At 37.9% G+C, this 7,145-nt stretch overlaps 1 protein-coding gene across 1 annotated transcript in view; it reads right to left on the bottom strand.

Moving 5' to 3' along the window:
* Window positions 1–498: 498 nt before the first annotated feature.
* ATP6V0E1 (ATPase H+ transporting V0 subunit e1) overlaps window positions 499–7,145 on the bottom strand; it is a 36,226-nt gene continuing 29,579 nt past the window's right edge. Inside the window, exon 4 of the mRNA XM_071211056.1 lies at window positions 499–1,006. The gene's annotated coding sequence lies outside the window, so the exon portion shown is untranslated. The remainder of the gene's footprint in view (window positions 1,007–7,145) is intronic.

Here is a 7,145-nt window from a genome sequence, read left to right as displayed (position 1 = left end):
TAGGTCCCCAAATTAGTGAATTATTGAGATGCCTGTTACCAAAACACAAATTCCTGAATTTCTCTCTTGGGCTTTTTAATCACTCTAGATTCCTTTAGTCCATGATGGTAGTAATGAACTACTGGTTCCACCCTAGCGCTATCCACTGCCTGGGCCCCGTGGCTTGAAGGATCCTCTACCAGCTCACCACTACACAACCTTGTGTTACAGTTCTAAATAAACCTCACCTTACCTCTTCAGCATTATCAGCTCTTGAACTTGCAGAATCTCAATTTTTACACATCTTTGCTTCCACCAGTGCCTAAGATATAGAAGGCACTCAAAAATGTTTACAGAATGATTAAGAAAAGTACTCACCAGTCTCTTCAGGCATTTCAAACTACTTGGCCATGTTTGTACATCCAATGTGCTTAGACTAAAAAAAATTTTTAAAGGTATAATCTAGAGGTAGAAATGCTTATAAAAATGAACTTTATAAACACCAAAAGCAGATTTCCATAGAAAGCAGAAAAATAATTTATTCCAAGAGATGGCAGAAATAAGAAATTCATCCTGAAAATACAGTTTGGTTTAATTCTATCATGTGGGGACAGATCTTCCCTCCGAACATGCTGTCGTTATTGGCCACCCCACTGGAGTCTTGGTTGTCTTGCAGCAGTTTCTGGGCTGGTCTTAAACATTTCATTGATTCTCATGGTGTGAAAAGGCAGGAGCTGTCCTCAAATCCACAAATTCCAAGAAGAGAGTACCATACTTCTCAGAAGAATAGCACCTTTCATCTCAGAAGACCACATACACAATTTGTAGAGTCAGCACAGTTTAGGTTAAGTAGGCACATCATTCATCAAAGTGTAAAAAAAGGTGACAGGAAAAAATACTGTATTTTAGAATAAGATACCCAAACGTGGCATGGACGTTTAAGGCAGCTGCTGCCCAAATGGGCAAATCAAGGAAGGTGGTCTGGGGTTGGAGGTGATTTTGCATCTAGAGGAATTCTCTTCATGACCTGCAAAACAAAGCCATTCTAGTAATCAGACCTTAACACTTTCGTCAGGAGGGGAAAAGTTAACATCAAGAATGTTAATCAGATACAGGCCACTGTATATTTTGTCATAACCTACAAAATTGTGCAGAACAGAGTGTAAACTGTAATGTAAACTGTAGTCCATGGTTAGAAGCAGTGCTTCAATATGAGTTCATCATTGTAACATATGTATCATACCAATGAAGATTGTTGTTAATGTGGGAAAGTGTGGGAAAGGGGAGGGAGTAGGGCATACAGGAATCCCTTTTATTTTCTATGTACCATTTATGTAATCTAAAGCTTCTTTAAAAATTAAAAAAATTAAAATAAAAAAAAAGTTAATCAGGGGAAGAGGTGTAGCTCAGTTGTGTGACTGTCTGCTTCCCATGTAAAAGGCCTGGCTTTAATCCCTGGTGCCTCCTTAAAAAAAAGAAAAAGTTAATCAGGCCAATAAGTTAATATATGTAGATGTTCAATCAGTACTTGAAGTAGGGTTCAATAAACACGCAAGTTTGCATAGGTTTTGCAGGGTTGTGACAAGAGGACCAACAACCAAGGATATTACCAAACTGAGTATCACAATTAATTGCTTATGTTGTAGAAATCACGAAGAGTGGAGGTGACTGAAATGGATGTACTGGAATCTAATGAGTTTACTTTGGTTTCAAGAAATCTGTATTCTTCCTTCCTTCTTATGGCAAGGAAGTAAGATTGCCATATAACAGGGTATGGAAAGTTTTACTCTAGAGCCAGGCCCCACAAGTATAAGCGACAAATGAAAATTTATTTTTTCTAAAAGGTTCAAGCTGCAACACCACTGTTGCAAAGCTAGCAAACATTTAAAATTGCTATCTCCATACATAAAATTGCTAACAGTGGTCGCCTCTGGGTAAAAGGGGATGGAGGAGGGATGTGAGGGGGGGAATTTACTTGATAAATGCCTTTATATAAAATTTATTTTATGAACTTCTAAATATTGTTTTACTTAAGAATATAAAGCCACGTAAATATTCCTTTTGAAAAAAAAAAAAAGAAGAAAGAAGAATTAAAATGAATACTTCTTTTGAAAGTCAATTTCTACCCAAGGTTTGAGCTGGCTGGCTGATAAGAAGAAAGCTGATTATGTCACACGATTTGTGAAGAAGGTTAGTTAAAGGGTGAGTACTAGGTAGGGGGAGGCTAGTTAAATTCAGATGAGACCAAGTTTGTGGCAGGACTGAAGGTCAGACAGCATGAGGGATCTTTTGGGCTCTTTAGGTTCTCCAAATCAGTGGGCATGACCAGAATACACAGTTTCTACCATCGTGGTAGAGCTAAAGGATTTCCAGACCTGTGGTCTCAGAGTCCCCAGTAATGGATGGCCATGAGTTTACTGGTGCAAACTGGGGCAGTCCAACCTCCCTCTAAGGGACTGCTAAAGAGCCACTAAGGCAGGACACTGCAAAACAAAATAAATTCACTTCAAAATGTAATTGGAAGATGATTTTTACAATGTACTAGGAAAACAGCCACAGAAGGCGAAGGAGGGTCAATTACCAGAGCTACTAGCTTCTTGTGGTCTGAAAATCTCATAAAACCTTTTATTGTAATCTAATTGTCATCTTGTTTCCCTCCTTGGGCTGACAGGAAAGCCCTTCTGCATAAACCTCTGATACACAGCAGATTATGACTTTTACTTGAAAATACCAAAGTAATAAATACAGATGATATGTGTGTTAATTTTCTATTAACAGCATACTGATGAGACTTCTTCGTCTTTTAGGCCTTTTTTTTGACAAACGAACAACCATAAAGGGAAAAATAGATCTTTACTTTTGAAAAACCACATACCACAGGATAATTTTCACTCAAAGTCAATGACACTAATTTAAAATATGAACAGGCATTATGCTAAATGACAGAGTCTTGTGGTTTGATTTTGAAGCAAATTAAGGAAGCATATATTCTAATTGTCTCTGATATAAAATCGCTGTTTAGGGGGTGGTAACTCAACCTAAGGAAGCATGTTTTCATTTTGCCAAATAAGGGACTCACTAAGGCTATTGCTGAAATACAACTGACAGTGAAGAAAACATAAAAATATTAAGACCAGAATCAGGAAACCTGTTCAGGAAAGGCTGAGTGAATATATTTCTTAATCAAATGATATGTTAATTAGGTTTCATTTGTATCCTTTTTTTCCCCATTTCAGTTAAATTCACAAAAGAATTCCTTCTTTACTTCTACGTATAAGGGATTTATAGTAAGGAATAAACCACAAGATGTAGTTAAGCAAACAAAAGGTATATGAAGTTAACAATTCAGGCAATGCACCAAATGAATGGCAAAAACTGAAGAGCTAAATCTAAAAATACATTTAGGGATGGAAGAAATCACTTTGAAACAAAGTGGCCAGGAAAAGAAGTGCAAGCTGGACACTGAAAGAGAAAACATCAGAAAGAATTAAGAGAGAATGAGTGACCTAAACCAAGAAATATTCATAGAATATGTGTTTACTAATCTGCTTACTAAATTAATGAAGATGGTAGGGCAATGAGAGGCAGGAAACACCAAGTAAATTAATTAGGTCAAGAACATGAAAACAGTAGATGTGGAACCAACAGCCATGGAGAAAAACAGTGAGAAGGCAAGCTGCCAATGGTGGTTTGAGGGTAGAACGGCAAAGCCTTGACCTTAACCACAACGTGAAAAAGTTGGACATAGCCTATAGATTGGCTCGTTATCTTTTGTGGCTCATGGGAACTTTGGTGACCCTGGAAAAAGCTGTGTGCTTAAAAAAATTTTATGTAGCATTTCAAGGGGCACGTGACCACTGAAACTGGGGACTGCAAGTTAAGAAAACTTGCTATAGCCCATACAAAACTACTGAAGGTTTCCTGGGAGAGTGGTGATGTTTCAGGAAGTGCTAAATCAGGAAGATAAACAGGATGGTGTTTTGTAGATATGATGACACTAGAGGCAGCAGACTAGCCCAGGAGCCACTGTAACAATTCAGAGCTGCAAAAATCCGAGTCAGAAATTAGGGTACTTGTTATGGGTTGAATTGTGTTCTAATCTGTAATCTCAAAATATGATGTTGTTTAGATTTAGGATGGTTGAAGACAGAATCAGTTAAATTCAGATGAGGTCATACTGGAATATGGTAGGTCCGTAATCCAGTATGAGTGGAGAGGACACAGAAAGACAGAGGAAATGGCCATGTGAACCCAGAGGCAGAAATTGAATTTGAAATTGAAGTTATGCTGCTATAAATCAAGGAATGCCCAGGATTTCTATTCCGGAAAGGAAAGGCAGACACAGAGATTTAGAAGTGTCAACTAGGTTTGAGGAAGAGGGCAAAGAAGTGACCAGATAAGTTCTGACCCTAACTGACAGGAAAAACTGGTAAGAGGAACTGAAATGGAGATGTGACAGAGTTTCAAGTAGCAGAACAACCAGCAAGAGCTGTGTGAAGAGATGTCAGAGGTAAAGATAGACTTTTTAACCAAAACATGCCTTGCACTGTTTAGCTTTTCTCAAGTATGGCTTAATTACGCCCTCTCAACAGAATGCAAACCCCTTCTAAGCCACGGCCTTCTCTGAAATCCCCATTCAGTAAGAGGTTCATTATGGGCACTAAATATTTTTGGAATGCCTTAAAAAGGAACTCCCACAGGGAGGCCTAATACCAATGCCCTGTAATACCAACACCCTGTATTCCTCTCCTGTCCCAGATCTGATAATAAAATCAAATTTATGCTCTTTAGGACTGCTGTAAACCAAATAAGCTCATCTATCATAGTACAGTGGTGTGGTAAACCAACTATCTTACAGGACACTGGGCCTGCAGCCAAATCCACTCCAAGGGGATCCCATTCTATCATCACAGCCCCAAAAACTGTAAGAAAATGAGATATAGACAAAAACAGCTCGATGTAACAGTTCCATATCCATCTTAAGTCACACTTAAAGTAGTGAACAGTGTTCTTAGACTACTAGGCAAGGTTACCAGCCAATAACTATAATGTGCTATATTCAGCCTATCATCTATACCTGTAGTTAGTTCTTCAATTACAATTAATCACAATTAAACTGATTAAAGTAATCAAAGATCAGCTAGGAAACAGAATGCTGTTCAGAGCAATTCACTTTCAGCTATATAAAACTATTCTAAAGCTTTCATGATTGTTCCTCATTTTTCTCTGCTGAGTACCATGTCTGACTTACACCTTTACTTTCCAAATCTGGCCCTTAAAGAAATCATGTGCAAAATTAAAAACTTGCTGGGGTTTTGGATTTTCAAACTACCCTGTAAGTATTCAAAAGGGCTTCTTCTTTAACTAGGTGAAAATAGGCGCAAATCTGGCTTCTGCACCCCTTTTTCATCCCACTGAAGTTAAGTGAAGGTAATGTTGGAACTAGATCTAACTCTGAGGACTGAAATTCTCAGCTTTAAACTCCAATCAACATCCTTACTTGGGAAGCAGATATGGCTCAGGCCACTGAGCTCCCACCTGCCACATGGAAGGGCCATGGTTCGGTTCCCAGTGCCTCTTAAAGAAGACGGCAAGTTGGTGCAATGCACAGGTGTAGCAAGCTGATGCAACAAGAGACACAGGAAGAAAAACCATAATGAGAGACACAACAAAGCAGGGAACAGAGGTTCCTGGTGCCTCCTAAAGAAGACAGCAAGCTGGTGCAATGGGCAGGTGTGGTGAGCTGGTGCAACAAGATGATGGAACAAGAGACATGGGGAAGAAAAAAAAAACATGTAGTACATAACAAGGCAGGGGGTGGAAGTGGCTCAGGTGATTGTGTGCCTCCCTCCCTCATCAGAGGTCCCAGGTTTGGTTCCCAGGGCCTCCTAAAGAAACAAGGAAGACAGAAACAGCAAGTGCAAACAATGTGGGGGTGGGGAGAAATAAATAAATAAAATCTTTAAAAAAAAACAACCCCCAAAACATCCTTACTTAACATTCACTAGAGTTGAAAGAGTAAAAAATTGAACTTGTTGAAAAAGATTAAAGAAAAAAAATGCATGTCTTATGAGTTAGATAAAAGCCTATTCAAAAGGGAAATCAAAATGTATTTAGGCAAAGACATAACTCTAAGGGTGGGGGTGGGAGAGCTGATACTTAACTATCAGGCTAGCAAAATACCATGCTGTGAGGGAATGAGCCCTTTCATACACTGATGGGGGGATACAAAAATGGTATAATCTCTGTGGAAGGGAATGTAGCAGTATCTGGAAAAGTTGCATATGCCTTTAACCCAGAAATTCCATTTCCAAGTAATCTACCCCAAACAACACTGGCAAAAATACAAAATGTCTTTATGTACAGACAGCACTGTGTCTATTAGCAAGAGACTGGAAACAATCGAAAAGGAAATCAAAGGCTGTAAAAAGAAATGAGGAAGATCTCTCTCTTTAAGCTGACATGAAGAACCTCTAGGGTATATTGTTCAGTGAAAAAGTCAAGTACAGAATAGTATATATACTGTGTTATCTTTTCTGTAACACCTGTGTGCTTGTGTATGGAGGGAGGATATATGTTATTTGCTAATATATGTAAAAAGAAACACTGAAAGAATAGATTTTTCTGAATATATCTTGTTTATACTTTTGACTTTGCAATAAGTTTTATGTATTCAAAAATAACAAATAAAAAAGAAAAGACTATTATAAATTAGAGCACAAACTGAAACAAGATGACTGAATATCAAAGTGGTGACATAACTCCCAGAGGAAATAATTAGTTCAAGTGACTTTCGAAAACAGCATTTTTCAATTTGCTCTGGAGACAAATAAAACTGCAAAGAATCTTATACTGCATTCAATAAATGTACAGTTAGTGATGTCGATGTTATTTTTTAACTATTATATATGTTGTAGGCTAATTGATAAAATAAATGCAGAGTAAATAATAAATTACAGTTAGGAACCAAGATTTACAGCATTTGTGAAAGAGATTCAAGTATAAAACCAAAGAAGTGAAGTAAAAACCCTGTAGTACTGGGGAGTGGATGTAGCTCAGTATCTGAGCACCTATTTCCCATATACAAAGTCCTTGATCCGCCATACTGCCTTAAAAAAAAAACAAAAACCAACAACAGATTGTATTAAATCTGAATTAGAACTACT

Source organism: Dasypus novemcinctus, chromosome 2 (genome assembly GCF_030445035.2).
Source record: "Dasypus novemcinctus isolate mDasNov1 chromosome 2, mDasNov1.1.hap2, whole genome shotgun sequence".
Lineage (NCBI taxonomy): Eukaryota > Metazoa > Chordata > Mammalia > Cingulata > Dasypodidae > Dasypus > Dasypus novemcinctus.
This window is presented reverse-complemented; position numbering and strand designations above follow the sequence as displayed.